The sequence below is a fragment of the Salvelinus alpinus genome, chromosome 32 (assembly GCF_045679555.1).
Source record: "Salvelinus alpinus chromosome 32, SLU_Salpinus.1, whole genome shotgun sequence".
In the NCBI taxonomy this organism is placed as follows: domain Eukaryota; kingdom Metazoa; phylum Chordata; class Actinopteri; order Salmoniformes; family Salmonidae; genus Salvelinus; species Salvelinus alpinus.
Window position 1 is genome coordinate 20,879,394 of NC_092117.1, and position 22,862 is coordinate 20,902,255.

Consider the following 22,862-nt stretch of genomic DNA (forward strand, 5'->3'; position numbering starts at 1 on the left):
TTGGTAGAATGTAACCTAACATAAAGTAACATATCATACTAAATGGAGTAGCATGGATTTTAGTAAAATGTTACACCAGATTGATTAACATTGCTACTGTAGCTAGTAAGCTGAGACTCTGCTATCTAGTATATATGTGGTTGATGTTATCTAGTGTGTGTGTGTGTGTATGTATATATATATATATATATACAGTGGGGCAAAAAAGTATTTAGTCAGCCACCAATTGTGCAAGTTCTCCCACTTAAAAAGATGAGAGAGGCCTGTAATTTTCATCATAGGTACACTTCAACTATGACAGACAAAATAAGGGAAAAAAATCCAGAAAATCACATTGTAGGATTTTTTATGAATTTATTTGCAAATTATGGTGGAAAATAAGTATTTGGTCACCTACAAACAAGCAAGATTTCTGTCTCTCACAGACCTGTAACTTCTTCTTTAAGAGGCTCCTCTGTCCTCCACTCGTTACCTGTATTAATGGCACCTGTTTGAACTTGTTATCAGTATAAAAGACACCTGTCCACAACCTCAAACAGTGACACTCCAAACTCCACTATGGCCAAGACCAAAGAGCTGTCAAAGGACACCAGAAACAAAATTGTAGACCTGCACCAGGCTGGGAAGACTGAATCTGCAATAGGTAAGCAGCTTGGTTTGAAGAAATCAACTGTGGGAAAGGTGTGATGATATTAATTAACAAAAATGTTGATCTGAATGTGCATGTCATGCCCTGACCATAGAGAGCCTTTTATTCTCTATTTTGGTTAGGTCAGGGTGTGACTAGGGTGGGTGATCTAGTGTGTTTGTTTCTATATTGGCCTGGTATGGTTCCCAATCAGAGGCAGCTGTTTATTGTTGTCTCTGATTGGGGATCATATTTAGGCAGCCATTTCCCCACTGTGCTTTGTGGGATCTTGATTTTGTGTTGATGCCTGTGAGCGCTACAGAACGTCACGTTTAGTATATTCTTTATTGTTTTTTTTTGTTCGGTTCTCTTAAATTAAAAGATGTCGAACCGATTCCACGCTGCACTTTGGTCTGAGTATGATTACAACGACAATCGTGACAGTGCAAATAGTCAGGAATGATTCGCAAGAAAGGTGGATCTTTTTGAATATGAAAGTGGATAAAAAACAGATATGGCTCATTAATCTATATGGTCCAAATCAGGATGATCCATACTTCTTTGAAAATATTTATACCAATTTATTGAACTTACAGGCAACAAATGATCAAATCTTTATGTTAGGAGACTATAACACAGTGTTAAGTACCTCAATGGACCGTAAAGGTAATCACGCTACAAACTATCATCGCCGTGCCCTTAAGGAAATCACAAATATTATGGACACATAAGAAATAGTGGATATTTGGAGACTAAAAAACCCAGACCTAGTGAGATATACATGGAGGAGACTTAATCAAGCTAGTCATATTGACTACTTTCTTGTCTCTTTCTCTCTTGCATCAAAGGTTAAAAAAGTTTTAATATGAGAATACGATCGGATCATCATTTAATTGGTCTTCACATAATTATTATAGAATTTCCACATGGACAGGGATATTGGAAATTGAATCAAAGTTTACTGGAGGACAATTTCTTTTTAAATAAGACAAAATAATTTATAACTTAATTTTTCCAGTACAATATAGGTTCAGCAAATTCCCTTATTGTTTGGGTTACCTTCAAATGTACCTTCAGAGTTAATTCAATTCAATATTCATCAATAATAAAAATGCAATTTCTGGCTAAAGAGACAAGACTAACAAGGGAAATACATTAACTAATAGTACAAGTAAAAATAGTACAGGTACAGCAATAAAAACTATACTACAGAGATACAAAATAAGTTAGACAAAAAGCAAAAAGAGCTGGAGGAACTTATTCAAGAACGATCTAATATAATCTATTACAAAAATAAAGCTAACTGGATGGAATATGAAGACAAATGCACCGAATTATTCCTGATTCTCCAACACAGGAACGCTAACAAAAAGGATTTACAGAAACTAAATATTTTAAGCAGATGTTCTCTTTTCCATCTCATCCTCACCTGCTGAATGACGATTACTGTAAGGAATCTTTCCAAATAATACAAAAATGGAAAATTAACAAATGTACAGAAAGATCAGCGTGAAGGCCAAATTACAGCGGAATAACCTTTTTGAGGCTATTAAATCCTTTCAGTCTGGAAAAACCCCAGGTTTTGATGACATACCGGTAGAGGTATATCAAGTTTTTTTTTTTTATATACTCAAAGTTCCATTGTTTCCTTGTTTAAACAACTCCTATAGAAATGGTAGTCTGTAAGGTACTCAGCAGGAAGGTCTGATTTCACTATTATTAAAACAAGATCCAGATGGCAAATATAAAGTTCCAGTCTATGTTAAAAACTGGGGGCCTCTTACACTTCATTGTTGTGATGCAAAAATACTAGTGAAATGCATAGCACTCAGAATTAAAACGTTTTTACCAGGTATTGTTCATCCTGATCAGACAGGCTTTTTACATGGACGATACATTGAAGATAATATACGACAACTACTATAGATAATAGAACGTTATGAAACATCTAAGAGGCCAGGCCTTGTATCTATAGCTGATAAAGTAAGACTGGATTTTAATTATAAATGCCTGGATTTTTTCAGTTTTGGTGATTCTCTTATAAAATGGGTAAAAATAATGTATAGCAACCCCAGGTGTAAAATAGTAAATAACGGCTACTTCTCAGAGAGTTTTGAATTGTCAAGAGGAGTCAAACAACGGTGTCCGCTGTCACCATATCTATTCGTTAATGCCATCGAAATGCTAGCCATTAAAATCTGATCAAATAACAACATTAGAGGATTAGAAATCCAAGGCTTAAAAACAAATGTGTCCATGAATGCCGATAACTCAAGTTTTATATTAAGTCCGCAAGCTAGATCCCTGCAATGTCTCATTGAAGATCTAGATACATTTTCTGGACTAAAACCTCTGGACTAAGTGTACAATATTACGTATTGGATCTTTAAAAAATAATAATTTTACATTACCCTGCAGTTTACCTATAAAATGGGCTGACGGTGAAGTAGACATACTTGGTATTCATATCACAAAAGATATGAGCTCTCCACAAGGAATTTCAAAAGAAAACTTGTAAAACTAGACAAGATCCTGCAACCATGGAGAGGTAAATACCTGTCTATTTATGGAAAAAATTGCCCTGATTTAACTCCTTAGTCATATCTCAGTTTACTCACTTATGGCGCTGCCTACTCCTAATGATTCATTTTTAAAATCATATGAGCAAAAAAAAATTAGCTTAACTTGGGACGCTAAACCAGACAAGATAAAATGTGCCTATCTATATAATGAATATGAATTGGGTGGGTTGAGATTATTAAATATAAAAGCAGTAAACCTCTCTCTAAAAGCTTCACTTATTCAACCCTAAATGGTTCTCAAGTAGATTACTAAGAAAATGTCATCCATTGTTTAAAAATGCCTTTTTGCCTTTGTGCTGATTGCCATGTCTCCCTTTCGATCCACTTTCTTTTTCCAACAAACATTGCAGAGCTAGCTATAATTTAAATTTCATCCCCCTGAAAAGATAAAACAAATATTACAACACATTTTATGACTGAACTCAAATGTGTTGGTTGATAAAAAAAAAAATGTATTTATGGGTATTTTTTATTTTTTTATTTCACCTTTATTTAACCAGGTAGGCCAGTTGAAAACAAGTTCTCATTTACAACTGCGACCTGGCCAAGACAAAAGTACAGTCAACAACAATAGAAACATCTATATACAGTGTGTGCAAATGGAGTAAGCAGGTAAGGCAATAAATAGGCAACAGTAGCGAAGTATTTACATTTTAGCAGATTAACACTGGAGTGATAGATGTGCAGATGATGATGTGCAAGTAGAAATACTGGTGACCAAAAAAAGTAAATAAAAACAATATTGGGATGACGTAGGTAGTTGGATGGGCTATTTACAGATGGGCTGGGTACAGCTGCAGCGATCGGTAAGCTTCTCAGATAGCTGATGCTTAAAGTTAGTGAGGGAGATATAAGTCTCCAACTTCAGCGATTTTTGCAATTCGTTCCAGTCATTGGCAGCAGAGAACTGGAAGGAAAGGCGGCCAAAGGAGGTGTTGGCTTTGGGGATGACCAGTGAGCTATACCTGCTGGAGCGTGTGCTACAGGTGGGTGTTGTTATGGTGACCAGTGAACTGAGATAAGGCGGAGCTTTACCTAGCATAGACTTACAGATGACCTGGAGCCAGTGGGTCTGGCGACGAATCTGTAGCGAGGGCCAGCCAACGAGAGCATACAGGTCGCAGTGGCGGGTGGTATATGGGGCTTTGGTGAAAAAACGGATGGAACTGTGATAGACTGCATCCAGTTTGCTGAGTAAAGTGTTGGAGGCTATTTTGTAAATGACATTGCCGAAGTCGAGGATCGGTAGGATAGTCAGTTTTACGAGGGTATGTTTGGCAGCGTGAGTGAAGTAGGCTTTGTTGTGAAATAGGAAGCCGATTTCTAGATTAAATTTTGGATTGGAGATGCTTAATATGAGCCTGGAAGGAGAGTTTACAGTCTAGCCAGACACCTAGGTATTTGTAGTTGTCCACATATTCTAATCAGAACCATCCAGACTAGTTTTACTAGTGTTTAAGAGCAGTTGGAGGCCACGGAGGGAGTGTTGTATGGCATTGAAGGTTGTTTGGGGGTTTGTTAACACAGTGTCCAAAGAAGGGCCAGATGAATACAGAATGGTGTCGTCTGCGTAGAGGTGGATCAGAGAATCACCTGCAGCAAGAGCGACATCATTGATGTATACAGAGAAAAGAGTCGGCCTGAGATTTGAACCCTGTGGTACCCCCATAGAGACGGCCAGAGGTCTGGACAACAGGCCCTCCGATTTGACACATTGAACTCTATCTGAGAAGTAGTTGGTGAACCAGGCGAGACAGTCATTTGAGAAACCAAGGCTGTTGAGTCTGTCAATAAGAATACGGTAATTGACAGAGTCGAAAGCCTTGGCCAGGTCGATGAAGACGGCTGCACAGTATTGTCTTTTATCGATGGCGGTTATTATATCGTTTTGTACCTTCAGCGTGGCTGAGGTGCACCCGTGACCAGCTCGGAAACCGGATTGCATAGCGGAGAAGGTACGGTGGGATTCGAAATGGTCAGTGATCTGTTTGTTAACATGGCTTTCGAAGACTTTAGAAAGGCAGGGCAGGATGGATATAGGTCTGTAACAGTTTGGGTCTAGAGTGTTCACCCTTGGAAGAGGGGAATGATCGCAGCAGCTTTCCAATCTTTAGAAATCTCGGACGATAAGAAAGAGAGGTTGAACAGACCTAGGGGTTGCAACAATGCAACAATAATTTTAGAAAGAGAGGGTACAGATTGTCTAGCCCAGCTGATTTGTACGGGTCCAGGTTTTTGCAGCTCTTTCAGAACATCTGCTACCTGGATTTGGGTGAAGGTGAAGCTGGGGAGCTTGAGCAAGTAGCTGTGGGGGGTGCGGAGCTGTTGGCCGGGGTTGGGGTAGCCAGGAGGACAGCATGGCCAGCCGTAGAGAAATGCTTATTGAAATTCTCGATTATCGTGGATTTATCGATGGTGACAGTGTTTCCTAGCCTCAGTGCAGGTGGCAGCTGGGAGGAGGTCTTATTCTCCATGGACTTTACAGTGTCCCAGAACTTTTTGGAGTTAGAGCTGCAGGATGCAAATTTCTGTTTGAAAAAGCTAGCCTTTGCTTTCCTAACTGACTGTGTGTATTGGTTCCTGACTACCCTGAAAAGTTGCATATCGCGGGGACTATTTGAAGCTAGTGCAGTACGCCACAGGATGTTTTTGTTTTGGTCAAGGGCTTCCAAAATAATGATATTGTAAATTGGAATGGTAGAGTTTTGTCTTTCATGGAGTTATCAGAATTGTATGGGAAGGTTTTCTCAGTCCAAGATCACAACAAATTGATTACAGAATTACCCCAAAAAGGGAGGAGGTAAGTGGCAGCGGGAGGAGGTAGGGAACTGGTCTGTCTGCCCAATATAAAGGATCAAAACTTGCAGAGGAATAAAATAGCATAAATAGTAAGTATACCAGTTTCATTTGAGGACCAGGATGTTGACAGCTGTGCCATACAGATTGCAAAATAGTTGGGAAGAGATTTTTGATATACCGATTCCATGGTATGATTTGGTATATACAATTATGCAAGATTCAGGAATTCTTGCTTTACAGCTAAAATAATTATATAGAATTCTTGCCACCAACAAAATGTTGAATATTCATGGAATACAATCATTGAAGCTCTGCAGATTTTGTTGTGAGGATACAGAATGCATAATATTAATCTAAAATTGACCCTATAAATAGTACTGTTGCGAGATCTGGAGACAAAAACTAGATGTGTAAATCTAGTAAGTCCAGTCAGTCAATTACTAATATACTAATACTCTCTCTTCAGGCTAGGGTCTATTTTTCTCCACTTCCTGTCTGACTGACATGCCCAAAGTAAACTGCCTGTTACTCAGGCCCAGAAGCCAGGATAGGCATATAATTGGTACCATTGGATAGAAAACACTTTGAAGTTCGTAGAATTGTAAAAAATTATGTATGATACTATAACACAATTGATATAGTAGGAGAAAATCCCCCCAAAAAACAACCAGATGTTTTTTTTTAAGAGCCCGTGCTCTTCCAAATGAACGTGTAGGGTCATTTCCAGCTCCCAGATTGCAATTCCTATGGCTTCCACTAGATGTCAATAGTCTTTGTTCAAGGTTTCAGGCTTGTTTCTTCCCAAACAAGGAAGAATTTTGAGTTTTAGTACTGGGAGTCAGAGTTGGAAATCAGTCTGTGCATGCGCGACTAAGAGGACGCGCACAATTTTGCTTTCCTATTGAACATACTCCTTTCCGTATGAAATATCATTGTTTAATTACATTGTAGGGTACCTGAGAATTAAGTAGAAACGTATTTTGACTTGTTTTAACAAGTTTTCTTTTCCCTTTCTCTGCAGGTTGAACGACTGGATAACTCAAATCGATGGCGCCAACTAAACAGACTTTTTGGAATATAAAGAAGGTTTTTATCTAACAAAACGACCATACATGTTGTAGCCGGGACCCTTTGGATTGCAAATCAGAGGAAGATTTTCAAAAAGTAAGCGAATATTTAAATCGCTATTTGTAATTTTATGAAGCCTGTGCTGGTTGAAAAATATTTTGATGTGGGGCGCCGTCCTCAAACAATCGCATGGCATGCTTTCGCTGTAAAGCCTATTGTAAATCGGACAATGCAGTTAGATGAACAAGACAAGTATTTCTCTTCAATTATATTATATTTGATTAGATAGATTGAAATTGTATGTTAAACATCATAGCATAGTTGAAAGATATATGGTACATAGAAATCCGAAGAGGGTGGCCAGCAGAGATAGGTGAGATTGGCTGAGGGAAGCTGAGGGTTGGGATGTGGAATTGGAGATGGTGGGGATAGAATGATGGTCAAAGATAAAAGTTAAAAAAATAAAGTAAAAATAAAACATAACAAAAAGTAAGTTTGAATGACACTGAGGGGCAGTGTTGTTACAGTTAATGCCGGTTTGTCTGAGGCTGATGCCGTGCAGGTGTTTGTACACATGCAATATACACACACTCTCATTCAAATTCACACATGTGCACATACCTGGACACACACACATGTAAATAGTGCCATACATGCACTCAAACATATTCAGTTGGCCTTGCTGTAATGATTTTTGTTGTCCTTAATGTCATTTGTTTTTTGCATTGTTGTTTTCTGTTTTCCATTGTCTTTCTCTTTTTTCCTCTTTTGTTCATTTTGTCGGTTGTTGGTTCATTGGAGGGGGGGTTGTGGGGGGAATGGAATGATGTTATTTATTTATTCTCGGGGGGGGGAGGGATCTTGGATGGTTGAGGGGAAGCTCAACCATTTTAATGCAATAATTTAGGAATAATGGCACACGTTATTTATTTGAACTATATATATATATATAGAGAGAGAGAGAGAGAGAGAGAGAGACTTTTTTTATTGAAACATTCTCATTTCATTTAACACTCACCCCCCCTAAAAACAAAAATATATCCTGTACTGCATACATGTACCATACTCACCTTTCCATCTACCACATGATACAAACCAACATCACCATACACAAAAACAATACCCTCTCCTACAACCGTATATCCAAAACATCTTCCCCAGCAATACAGACAGCCCCCCCAACACACCATATCTCCTCAAACATCTCCACACATTTGATCAGTTTATAGAACTCAAACTCAACCCTCAGGCGCGCAGAGACCATCCCATTAAACAATAGTAAAGGGTCTGTTATCCCCCCACCTTTGACCCTGTTTCTCCTTGTTAGCCAAATAGCTAATTTTGCCTGAGCAAACAGAAAATTCAACAAAACACATTTTTCTTTCTCCTTACTCGAATACCTGTATCCCATTATAAACATCCCAACAGCAAAAACCACCCCCAACCTCTCACACAGACATTCCAACAGAGACATTAATGGCATTAACCTGGTGCACACAGAAAACACATGAATCACAGTTTCTTTCATTTGACAGAAAGGACACCCCTGCCCAATTCCCGGATCAACACGTGCCAACCAGCTGTTAGTGGCCAGGGCTCCATGAAGAACCCTCCACTGGAGGTCCCCTGACCTCTTTGGTACTGGGGGTTTGTAGAGCGCCCTCCATCTAAAGCCCACCATACTCTCCGCCCCACATACCCCCTGCCACTGATGTGCCTTCACTCCTGTTAGACTTCTAATGTTCCTAACCTTAACGCAGAGGTTGTAGAGAGCTTTACCTCCCACCCCCTCAAATTCCCCCAGGCTCGGAGTGTTAAAATCTAACAAGTCCTCCAGACCCCCTTGCCAGTCTCCAGTCTCTGCCGTCACCTGCAGTGGCGGAAACATTGGTGGCCCCTCTCCCTTTGGCCTCTCAAACACCCCCCTTACCTGCTCAGACAGTGCCTCCTGTACCTCCTCCAGGAATCTCTCCAACAGTCTAAGAGACGTTATTCCTGTTTGTTGCGCCAAGACCTCCGGGGTTTTCCACCCCTCCTCTCCCAGCAGTCTCAGGTCACCTAGCCTTCGTAAACCCCCTGCCATCAGTTGCCTCTGCAGGGTGGCAGACTGAACCGATCTCAAAGGGATGGCTGGGTTGTGGAAAATAGGCTCCTCCCACACCCACTGCCCAGGCTCCACACCCCCCTCTCGTATGGGCCTTAGCAGCTGCCAGGCCCTCAGCACCGCAGAGTAAAACTCTGAGAGACCTGCTGTACTCAGCCTCTCCAGCTTCATGAGGAACAGCTGCCGGTCCAACCCTAATCCACCAGCTCTCCTCAGCAGTGCGCATGCTGGTTCCCTCCAGCCAACATCGGTATGATACAGCAGTCTCTGCACCGCCTTTAGCCGGAAAGCAGCCATCCTGCTCTCCAGTTCCACCAGGCCCTGTCCTCCTTCGTGGACGGTCATGTACAACACTGCTGCCTTCAGCCAGTGATGTCCCGACCAAAAGAAATCCACCAGCTTGCGTTGCAGGTCTGCAAGCAGACCGGCGGGGGGGTTGAGGACAGCCAGTTTATGCCACAAGGAAGATGCCACCAGGTTGTTAATTATCAGCACCCTCCCTCTATATGACACTTGGGATAGGAGCCACCTCCACCTGGCCAGTCTTGACACCACTGCCTGTGACAGCCCCTCCCAGTTCTTCCTGACCCACCTCTCCGAGCCCAGGTACACCCCCAACACTTTAAGCCCTTCACAACCCCACTGCAAACCCCCTGGAAGCAGAGGAGGAGCCCTATCCCCCCATGCCCCACATAACAGAGCTTTGCTCTTTCCCCAGTTTACCTTAGCTGATGAAGCTCCCTCGTACACCTTCAGACTGGTCTCTAGTTCCTGCATATCTTGCCCATCCCTGACCATCACAGAAACATCATCTGCGTATGCTGAGACTGCTATTCCTGTCACCACACCCATGCCTGTCCAGCACACTCCCTGCATTCTCCTGCGTAGCAGTCCTAAAAAAGGCTCAATGGCTAGTGTGTATAGCTGCCCAGATAGAGGGCATCCTTGTCTAATGCCCCGTCTCACCCAGACTGGCCTACTGAGCCCCCCTCCCACCTTAACCATACATGACACCCCAGCATACAACAGCTTCACACAGGTCACAAAACTCTTCCCAAACCCAAACACAGACATCACATTAAACAGATACTCATGATCCACTCTATCAAAAGCCTTCTCTTGATCTAAAGAGACCAGTCCAAAGTTCACATTAGAACCTCTCGACAAGTCCAACATGTCCCTAATCAAGAACAAGTTGTCCGTGATTGAGCGTCCCGGTACACAATATGTCTGGTCCTTGTGTATTATAGAGTCCAGATGGGACTTCAGTCTGTTAGAGAGGACCTTGGCAAAAATCTTGTAGTCCGCACAGAGTAATGCCACAGGCCTCCAGTTCTTAAGTTCACACAAGTCCCCTTTTTTGGGCAGGAGAGTCAGAGCCGCCCGACGGCAGCTCATCGGCAACTCTCCTACCCCGATGCATTCACGCAAGACGCAAAAGAAGTCCTGTCCAATTATTCCCCAGAATTTTTTGTAAAACTCCACTGGGAGTCCATCGACCCCCGGTGCACGACCGGGGGACATCTGGGTTACGGCCTCTGCCAGTTCATGTGACAACAGAGGAATGTCCATTTCATCCCTCTGTGCCCGAGAGAGCTTAGGGAGTCCTGCGAACAAGACCTGAGCACACATAGGATCACACATTTCTGCCCTATACAATTCAGTATAAAACTCCACAGTCCGCTCCCGCATCTCCCCCACCACAGAGGTCACCCGCCCATCAGACAGCCGTAGACAATGCATACCCTTGGCTTCACTGCTCTGTCTTTCCAAACCAAAGAAGAAGGAGCTGGGAGCATCCATCTCCTTGAGCATGGAGAACCTAGCTCTTACAAGTGCTCCCTTTGCTTTAACCTGGAAAAAACTGCCCAGGTCCCTACGTAATTCGGCTAAATTAGCCTGGAGGCCTACATTGCCTTGCCCCACCATCTCTACCTCCATCTCACTAATACACCGCTCTAGTTCCCCCAATACTCTCCTAGCCTCTGATGATGAGAGAGCTGTGTACTGTTGACAGAAAAGCCGAATCTGCACTTTCCCCACATCCCACCATTGACTCAAAGACTCATACTCCTCTCTTCGCTGCCCCCACCTTTCCCAAAAGGTCTGGAAAACTGAGCAAAAAGTGGCATCTTGTAAGAGCTTTACATTGAACTTCCAATAAGATGCCTGCCGGGGCCCTGGTGAAATAGACAGCCGAGCCATGGTTATGTGATGGTCCGAAAACCCCACTGGGAGAATGGTAGCGCCCAGCAGCCTATTGCTCTGATTCCTAGATATGTAAAAACGATCAAGTCGGGCTGCACTCACCCTAGCCCCAAAAACCTTCACCCATGTATACTGTCTTGTGTTTGGATGTTTAGTTCTCCAAACATCCACTAGGTCAAACTGATTAATGATGTCCCCTAACACTCCCACTGACACTGAATGAGGCTCTTCCCCATTTCTGTCTTTTGTAAAATCCATTGTACAGTTCCAGTCACCTCCGATCACCAGCGTCTCCTCAGGCGCTACTTGTGAGAGTTCCTGTCTAAGACTCCCAAATAGAACCCCTCTTTCTCTCCCTGTGTTAGGCGCATACACATTTATAAAAACAAAACCCATGCTGTTAATTTCTGCTTTAACAACAAGCAACCTACCCTTACACACTTCCTTTGAGGAGCAAATTTTTACAGACAGACCCGGTGCAAAAAGGACTGCCACCCCTGCACTAAGATTTGTCCCATGGCTCAACACACTTGCCCCTTTCCACCAGAGCCCCCAATCAACTTCATTCACCACATCACTATGCGTCTCCTGCAGAAATAACACATGTACTTTTTTTTGTTTTACATATTCACCCAACACACTCCTCTTTCCCGCATCTCTGGCGCCATTTATATTAAGCGAGCCTACCCGAAGAGTCTCCATAAGAAGTGGGAGAAAAGCCAGCAGAGAAATAGACCAATAGCAAAGCTCAAAAAGCCCCAGTGTCAGAAAGAAATTAAACATTTAAACAGTGTCTGAAGGTAAACCTTTACGCACTGTTGTGACCCACTTCCTCAACCTAAACCGTTTCTTGGGTGAGAGGACACCATGCCCCTCATTTCTCATAGCATGTTGTACTGATCTTACAAACTTTCTAGGATCAGGAAAAAAAGCCTCAAGATTAACTTTTTCCCCCTTAGTCTCATTCAGGAACCTTGTCAGTTCTCTCAACGTGTACTTAGACCCCTCTGGTTGACTGGCTGTCAGCTCCGGGCCAATTGAAGAAGAGTCTGAAAAAAATAACTCCTCATCCTCTTCCTCAGACTCACTTTCCTCCTCTTCTCTATCTCCCACCCTGACCACCTGCTCTTTCTCTCTGGTTAGGGCCTCACCCACAGCAACAGGCAACATTTCCATGGTGCCTTTGTCCACACCCTTTTTCCTTTTCCGCTTGACACCCTCCTCCTCCCCCCCTAATCTCTTACACTTCCCCACTATACTCTCCTCATCCACTAGAATAACCTGACTAGACCCAGTATCATCTACGCCACCCTCCATAGCATGACTAGGGCCAGCCTCAGCTACCCCACCCTCCATAGCATGACTAGGGCCAGCCTCAGCTACCCCACCATCCATAGCCTGACTAGACTCAGCCTCTGCTATACCACCATCCATATCCTGCCTAGACCCAGCACCCTCCATAGCATAACTAGGCCCAGCCTCAGCTACCCCACCATCTCTAGCCTGACTAGACCCGGCCTCTGCTTCCCCACCATCTCTAGCCTGACTAGACCCATCCTCCACTACCCCACCATCTCTAGCCTGACTAAACTCAGCTACAGCTACCCCACCATCTCTAGCCTGACTAGGCCCAGCCTCATCTACCCCACCATCTCTAACCTGACTAGGTCCAGCCTCTGCTGTCTGCATCTCCTTACCCCCTGCACTTTGACCTCGATTTCCCCCACTGGCGCTTGTACCCTCACCTTTTCTACGGCCTTTGTGTGGGCACGCAAAACTCTTGTGCCCCAAATCCCCACATTCAAAACACCGTAGACTATCTGTGCTGGCAAAACCTGCATAGAGCCCCTCCCCATGTCTCACTTTAAAGTGCACATTTAGCTGTTGCTCGTTGTTGTTCAGAAACATAAACACTTGCCTCCGGAACGAAACAACGTGTTTAACGGCATCTGCCTGAAACCCTGCTGACAGTACACGGAAACCGCTAGCAAACTTACCAAAACGACTCAGCTCTTTCCTAATTTGATCATCCGTAATAAACGGAGGCAAATTTGCCACTACAACTCTTGTTGAAGGGGTAGAGAGAGGTGAAATTGACACCAACACATCCCTTACAAATATTCCGCTAGCAATTAGCCTACCAACCAAATTAGCCCTTTTCATGAACACAACCACAGCTTTGTTCATTCTAGAAGCAGAATGTATAAACTCAGCTCCTACCTGTTCACCGACCGCGAGTAGAACCTCCTCCACCTTAACTCCGTTCTCAGGAACACACCTGAATCCATGCTGTATAGACAGCGTCTCCTCCGCGCTAGGCTGAGAAGCCATCGCGCACACCACAACTTCAAAAACCCAGGAACGTTTCTCTGTCCTCTTCCACCCTAACTTTGAAAAAAAACTTTGGATACCGCTAAAACAAATATTGCATTAACCCTCCACCATAGAAAATAACATGTAAAGAAAGGAATCAAGAAAGTTAGTTAGGATAGAGCTTTCCACACCAAACACTCAAACTCCAAAAACACCCAGCATGCACAGACAGACAGACAGAGAGAGAGAGAGAGAGAGAGAGAGACAGAGAGAGAGAGAGAGAGAGAGAGAGAGAGAGAGAGAGAGAGAGAGAGAGAGAGAGAGAGAGAGAGAGAGAGAGAGAGAGAGAGAGAGAGAGAGAGAGAGAGAGAGAGAGAGAGAGAGAGAGAGAGAGAGAGAGAGAGAGAGAGAGAGAGAGAGAGAGAGAGAGAGAGAGAGAGAGAGAGAGAGAGAGAGAGAGAGAGAGAGAGAGAGAGAGAGAGAGAGAGAGAGAGAGAGAGAGAGAGAGAGAGAGAGAGAGAGAGAGAGAGAGAGAGAGAGAGAGAGAAGAGATCCAAATTAAGCAGCAGCAGCTGAAAAGATGAGCTCCTAAAAATATTGAAATTTATATGGTTTTTAGAGTAAAGTACATCGAAAAAATGCAAAAGAAAACTGCTAGACTGAATAGGAGACCAAACAAGCAGCAAACAAAGAAGAAAGGATTTTGAAGCATTTTTTCATAAAATTATACCGTTTTCTTAGCTAGCTAAGTTGTTTACCTGTTGCTAGGCAGTTGCTAGGGACTCTCCTGAAAGAAGCTAGCTAGCTAACAAGGAGTGTCTAGTTGACAGAAGAGAAGAAGGGACAAAGTGGGACAAAATAAGGACAGAAGAAAAGGGAAAGGGGACATCAAGGTGAAGCAGTCCTCTAAAGACATAAAAGACAATAATACAAGAAACAACACTTCTATTGCAACATTGTAGCCAACATCACCAGCGTTGCTATGGAAATTGTTTACCCACCAGACATCAAAACAGAGAAAGCTAAGAAAAGTTTCAAAGGTTTGTTAATGGGACAGAACCATGAATGCCTGTTTTCAGATCTTACCAGTTGCAAAACAAGAGCAAATTTAATTTTTAATACCAAACGAGGGCACATATGGAAAAGGGTTATTTGCAACCATTTCCCTTTCTCAAAAAAGAGAGGCATCAGCCAAGGATGTCAGATCAGCATTTTTGAAGAAGCTGACCCTAGCAACACATATCAAACAGTAAATGTATATAATAATGGAACTGTATTGATACAAGGCAATGATTCAAGCCTCCAGGCTTTTGAGAATAGGTTTACTACCCTAAAAGCAGAAGCTGAAATCATCTCAGAAACTGAGGAAAAAGTCAAGGAGGGAGATGACGGTGAAGAGCAGCCCCCAACGGTCTCTGTGACCCAGCAAGAAGCCCTCAGTGTCCCTCTACCTACCTCACCTGCAGCAGACAGAGCCAAGGACATGCCTACAACACCAAGAACACCTGCTATGCAACGTTTCCACAACACCCTCTCTCTAGTCGAAGCAGAGGTCATAGAACTCAGAGAGAACAAGCTTCAAGAGGAGGACACTGTCCAGAAACTTAAAGAAGAGATGAAACAGTTCAAGGAGGAGAGCAGAGCATCTATTGCTAAACTGGAAAGCAGAATGGACAAACTGAGTCAGACAAATTATGACCTCAGAGACCATCTGAGCACAACAAGAAAGGAGCTAGAACAAAGAGAGAGATACATTGACCTCCTCAACCAGCAGCGAGTCATTATGTCCTCTGCATCTGGAGAACATGTCCACCAGCTTGGCACAACACAAGCAAAACCCGAGACCAGCATGGCCTCCACCACACAGCCTGATGACACTGCACCAGCCTACCAGTCTGCTCCAGCCCAGGTCAGCCAACCAGCCTCTCAGTCTGCTCCAACACAGTGTGCTCCAGCCCAGGTCAGAATACCAGTCTCCCAGTGTGCTCCAGCCCAGGTCAGAATACCAGTCTCCCAGTCTGCTCTAGCACAGGTCAGAATACCAGTCTCCCAGTCTGCTCCAGCACAGGTCAGAATACTAGTCTCCCAGTCTGCTCCAACACAGTGTGCTCCAGCCCAGGTCAGAATACCAGCCTCCCAGTCTGCTCCAGCCCAGGTCAGAATACCAGTCTCCCAGTCTGCTCCAGCCAGACAGTCACCCACAACTGCAATCCTTATTGATTCAAATGGGAAGTTCTTAGTACAGGAAAGATTATTCCCTAGACACCAGGTGTATAAGTTCTGGTGTCCTACAACTGACAGTGCAATGCAGCTACTCAGTCAGACCAGGATTGACACCCTCGACAACATCATCATCCACACTGGCACAAACGACCTTCATGCCAAAGGTGAAGATGTATCTGGGGCAGTGAGAAGAGTGGCAGAACGGGCACAGGCTGTGTTCCCAACAACCAATATAGTTGTGTCCACCCTCCTACCAAGAAAAGACTTCCCAGGACAGTTGATCGACAAAATAAATCAACAGATCACTGTGGACTGTGCCTCACTACTCAACGTCAGAACGGCTCACCACCCCACTCTGACATGTCAACACTTATACGATAATGTACATCTTGATCAGGACAGTGTCAGAACCTTTGCCAAGGACCTAAAAGATGCAACACTTGGCAGGGACCCACACACCCATCACCCCAGCAACAGAGGTCCCCCGCCCCACCTTCTGAAACAACAGTACCTCCACCATCCCCAGGAGAAAAGAGCCAGACACGGCTTATTACAGCACAGCTCTACTAGACCAGGCCCAACACAACACAGATTTACGAGACCAGGGCCTTCACAACACAGCTCTACTAGACCAGGCCCATCACAACACAGATTTACGAGACCAGACCCGCATCAGGACAACACGACTAGACCAGGCCCAACACAACACAGCTCTACTAGACCAGGCCCATCACAACACAGCTCTACTAGACCAGGCCCATCACAACATAGCTCTACTGGACCAGGCCCATCACAACACAGCTCTACTAGAGCAGGCCCATCAGAACACAGCTCTACTGGACCAGGCCCATCACAACACAGCTCTACTAGACCAGGCCCATCACAACACAGCTCTACTAGACATGACCCATCACAACACAGCTCTACTGGACCTGGCCCATCACAACACAGCTCTGACCACTACTCCAGGGTCGGACAGAACACTGTCCTTCAGAGAAGTACACCACATGATGCAGTCCACACCATGTATCATTCAGATCATCAGCCTACATATGCTGAGGTAACCTCTGGCAAAAGACACCTAGAACAATCAGAGATAGGAGAGGTGCGCCAACTACTGCAACTAATATGCAGACTACTGAGCTAGACAGACCCTTTAATTCACGGGCACACACACACACAGGGTTGCAGATTGCATTGTACTTATTTCTTGTGCAGTCTTATTCCATTCTTATTAATTTGTTTACAACTATTCTTAATTTTATTGGCACCAGTATAATAATAATATTTATATATAATGGTGTATGTATGTATGTATGTGTGTGTGTGTGTGTGTGTGTGTGTGTGTATGTATGTGTATATATATATATATATATACAGTGGGGAGAACAAGTATTTGATACACTGCCGATTTTGCAGGTTTTCCTACTTACAAAGCATGTAGAGGTCTGTAATTTTTATCAAAGGTACACTTCAACTATGAGAGACGGAATCTAAAACAAAAATCCAGAAAATCACATTGTATGATTTTTAAGTAATTAATTTGCATTTTATTGCATGACATAAGTATTTGATACATCAGAAAAGCAGAACTTAATATTTGGTACAGAAACCTTTGTTTGCAATTACAGAGATCATACGTTTCCTGTAGTTCTTGACTAGGTTTGCACACACTGCAGCAGGGATTTTGGCCCACTCCTCCCTACAGATCTTCTCCAGATCCTTCAGGTTTCGGGGCTGTCGCTGGGCAATACGGACTTTCAGCTCCCTCCAAAGATTTTCTATTGGGTTCAGGTCTGGAGACTGGCTAGGCCACTCCAGGACCTTGAGATGCTTCTTACGGAGCCACTCCTTAGTTGCCATGGCTGTGTGCTTCGTGTCGTTGTCATGCTGGAAGACCCAGCCACGACCCATCTTCAATGCTCTTACTGAGGGAAGGAGGTTGTTGGCCAAGATCTCGCGATACATGGCCCCATCCATCCTCCCCTCAATACGGTGCAGTCGTCCTGTCCCCTTTGCAGAAAAGCATCCCCAAAGAATGATGTTTCCACCTCCATGCTTCACGGTTGGGATGGTGTTCTTGGGGTTGTACTCATACTTCTTCTTCCTCCAAACACGGCGAGTGGAGTTAGACCAAAAAGCTCTATTTTTGTCTCATCAGACCACATGACCTTCTCCCATTCCTCCTCTGGATCATCCAGATGGTCATTGGCAAACTTCAGACGGGCCTGGACATGCACTGGCTTAAGCAGGGGGACCTTGCGTGCGCTGCAGGATTTTAATCCATGACGGCGTAGTGTGTTACTAATGGTTTTCTTTGAGACTGTGGTCCCAGCTCTCTTCAGGTCATTGACCAGGTCCTGCCGTGTAGTTCTGGGCTGATCCCTCACCTTCCTCATGATCATTGATGCCCCACGAGGTGAAATCTTGCATGGAGCCCCAGACCGAGGGTGATTGACCGTCATCTTGAACTTCTTCCATTTTCTAATAATTGCGCCAACAGTTGTTTCCTTCTCACCAAGCTGCTTGCCTATTGTCCTGTAGCCCATCCCAGCCTTGTGCAGGTCTACAATTTTATCCCTGATGTCCTTACACAGCTCTCTGGTCTTGGCCATTGTGGAGAGGTTGGAATCTGTTTGATTGAGTGTGTGGACAGGTGTCTTTTATACAGGTAACGAGTTCAAACAGGTGCAGTTAATACAGGTAATGAGTGGAGAACAGGAGGGCTTCTTAAAGAAAAACTAACAGGTCTGTGAGAGCCGGAATTCTTACTGGTTGGTAGGTGATCAAATACTTATGTCATGCAATAAAATGCAAATTCATTATTTAAAAATCATACAAGGTGATTTTCTGGATTTTTGTTTTAGATTCCGTCTCTCATAGTTGAAGTGTACCTATGATAAAAATGACAGACCTCTACATGCTTTGTAAGTAGGAAAACCTGCAAAATCGGCAGTGTATCAAATACTTGTTCTCCCCACTGTATATATTATTTTGTATTGTTTTCAATGTACTTTACTCAAACCAGTGAATATCACTTATTATAAATGAGATCATTAACTATCAGCTCTTGGAATATCCAGGGACTTTACTCTTCACATTTTGGTTATAAAACAACAAATCCAGAATTGATTAAAAACATCAAAGGACAGGACATCATAATCCTACTGGAAACATGGTGTCGTGGAGACATAGATACTCAGTGTCCCTCAGGCTATAGAGAAAGTTTACTACCATCAATCAAACATAAAAATGTTAAACGGGGCCGAGACTCAGGTGGAATCATCATTTGGCATAAGCAGGACTTGGCACTGAATGAAATGAAAAAAGGTACCAGTCACATTTGGCTAAAACTTAACAAAGGTACAATCTATTGTGACAATGATGTGTACATATGTGCAGCTTATGCTCCTCCTTCAGATTCACCATATTATGATGATCAGTTTTTTGACAATCTCCATACAGAAATCATTACATTTCAGGCAGAGGGTAAAGTGCTTCTTTGTGGAGATTTCAATGCAAGAACAGGTTCTGAGCCTGACTACACTGATGCGGGAGGTAACCACCACATATTTGGTCACCCCTCCTTGTACAGCAGCCCTATTATAAATAATAGAAACAGTCCTGACCAAATACTGAACAAAAATGGGAAGGAGTTAGTGCATCTCTGTCGAGCCTTAGGCCTGTACATGCTTAATGGTAGAATCAGAGGGGACTCTTTAGGTCAGTTTACTTACTGCTCAGCTCTTGGGACAAGTGTAGTCGATTATGCCATCACGGACATTGACCCCTCCTCCATTAGTGCATTCACTGTCAGACCACAGACACCATTGTCAGATCACAGTCAGATCAACGTGTTTTTGAAGAAATTAACCGGCAATATTCATTCAAAAAAACTGCCCAATAAACTCTTCAACATAAACCAATCATACAGATGGGCTCCAAACAGTGCAGAGGGATTCATTGAAACATTGAACTCAAAAGAAATGATGAACTCTATACAGTTTTTCAATAACTCACAATACCAAAACAATAAAGATGGTGTCAATTCGGCTACTCTAAACATCAACTGCATATTCCAAAAAGCAGCATCGAAAGAAAATTTGAGAAAACCAAAGAAATGCAACATCAGAAACAAAAAACAAAATGTTTCTGACAAATGGTTTGATAATGAATGTAAAACAATTAGAAAACACCTAAGACAAATGTCAAACAAAAAACATAAGCAGCAAAACAACCCAGAGCTACGATATGAATACTTTGAAACTCTGAAACAGTATAAACATACACTGAAACGCAAGAAACTGAAATATACCAACAAGACACTTGATGAAATTGAAAACGCAATTGACCAAAATCAGTTCTGGGACATGTGGAACAATTTAAGCACAACAAAGCCACAAGAATTAGCCATACAAGATGTAGGAATTTGGAAAACTTATTTTGATAATCTATACAAAAACATCCCACAAAAAGACTTAAAACAGAACAAATTAGAAATTAAAGAAAAATTGAAAATCCTTGAATCAGTCATTAAAAATAACCAAAATCCATTAGATTACCCAATAACCCAACAAGAACTAAATGAAAAGCTCAAATCTATTAAATCAAAGAAGGCTTGTGGTCTAGACAACATCAGAAATGAAATGCTGAAAAACAGCACACCTGAGTTGCAAAATGCTGTGCTTAAATTGTTCAACATGGTTTTAACTTCTGGCTGCTTCCCTGATGTCTGGAACCAGGGGCTCATCTCCCCTATCCACAAAAGTGGAGACAAATCAGACCCCAATAATTACAGGGGAATTTGTGTAAACAGTAACTTGGGAAAGGTTTTCTGTAGCATTTTGAATTCAAGAATCCAAACCTTTCTTCAAGAAAAAAATGTAATAAGTAAATGTCAAATTGGCTTTCTCCCTAACCATCGCACTACTGACCATATATACACCTTACACACACTAATTAATAAACACGTCCACCAAAAAAAAGAGGGCAAAATCTTTGCTTGCTTTATTGACTTTAAAAAAGCATTTGATTCTATTTGGCACGAAGGGCTATTCTACAAAATTCTACAAAGTGGGCTTGGTGGTAAGGTGTATGACTTAATAAAATGTATGTACACAGAAAATAAGTGTGCAATAAAAATCAAAAACCAAAGAACAGAATTCTTTTCACAATGTCGAGGTGTGAGACAAGGCTGTAGTTTGAGTCCAAATCTTTTCAACATTTATATCAATGAATTAGCAGACATGTTGGACCATTCTCCAGCCCCAGGACTCACACTATTTGACACAGAGGTGAAATACCTGCTATATGCTGATGACTTGGTACTTCTATCACCAACCAAAGAAGGTCTTCAACAGAACATTAATATTCTAGAGCAATATTGCCATAATTGGGCCCTGGCAGTAAATTTCCCAAAAACTAAAATCATGATTTTCCAAAAACAAAACAGATGTCAGAAACACAAATATAAATTCACCCTGAACAACACCATAATTGAACACACAAAAAATTATACCTACCTTGGTCTGACCATATCTGCATCGGGAAACTTTAATATGGCAGTGAATGCACTCAAAGAAAAAGCCCGCAGAGCATTGTATGCAATAAAAATGAAATTATTCAAAATCAACATCCCAATTAGAATTTGGACCAAAATATTTGACAGTGTAATCCTACCAATAGCTCTTTACGGAAGTGAGGTTTGGGGGCCACTCAATAAACTGGACTTTAAAATGTGGGACAAACATCCAATTGAAACCCTACATGCAGAATTCTGTCGGAAAATCCTACAAGTCCAGAGAAATACACCAACTAATGCATGTAGGGCAGAATTGGGCCGCTTTCCAGTAATAATGAAAATACAGAAAAGATCATTAAAATTTTGGCTACATCTAAATTCAAGTCCAAATTCGAGTCTGCAATTTAAAGCACTTCAAACCCAAGAACTGAGCCCAGAAACGAGCCCTCTCAGTCAGCTGGTGTTGGACCTAACCAACCAAGCTGACACCGGCACTGCTTCAAAAGAAAGAATTCCAATAAACAACATCATGAACCAATCAAAGGACTCATATTTACAACATTGGAAAAACGAAACAAAATCCCAAAGCCGACTAAATTGCTATCTGACCCTAAACAGAGAATATGAATTGGCTGAATATCTCTACTCTGTCAGAGATTCGAAGCAGAGACAGATCCTTACCAAGTACAGGCTGAGTGACCACCGATTGGCAATAGAAACCGGCAGACATAAAAAGACATGGCTACCCAAAGAGGAGCGTGTATGTGGTCACTGCACGACAGGGGAGGTAGAAACAGAGATGCACTTTCTCCTTTACTGTGATAAATATTCCTCACCAAGAGATTCATTATTCACAGAAATGACTACATTTATTCCAAATTTTAACTTATTAAACCCAGAGGAAAAACTAAAAATACTCATGGGCGAAGGAGCAATGGCTCCTCTTGCAGCCAAATATGTATTTGCCTGCCATAGCCTGAGGGACACTGAATAATAACATCTGCATAGTAAGCAGTAACTTACTTATTATGACTGTTATTGTTATTAGTATTATTATTGTTGTTTATCATTCCAAATAGTAATGGTATGGGTGGTAATGGTAATGATAGCAGTTTAATGATAGTGGTGGTGGTAGTGGTGCATTACACCATACATTACATTCGACTATTGACTGTTACCATTTTATTGTTACTATTTTTTATATTTAATTTTGTATTATTATTTACTGCCATTCTATATTATTATTTGCCATTGTTTTAATTGTATTACAATGTATATTGTATACATTGTTGCTTTGGCAATATTGACACAATGTTTTTCATGCCAATAAAGCAGCTTGAATTTGAAAAAAAATTGAAATTTGAGAGAGAGAGAGAGAGACCATCGTACCAACAGGAATGGAGTAAGGCCTCTGCT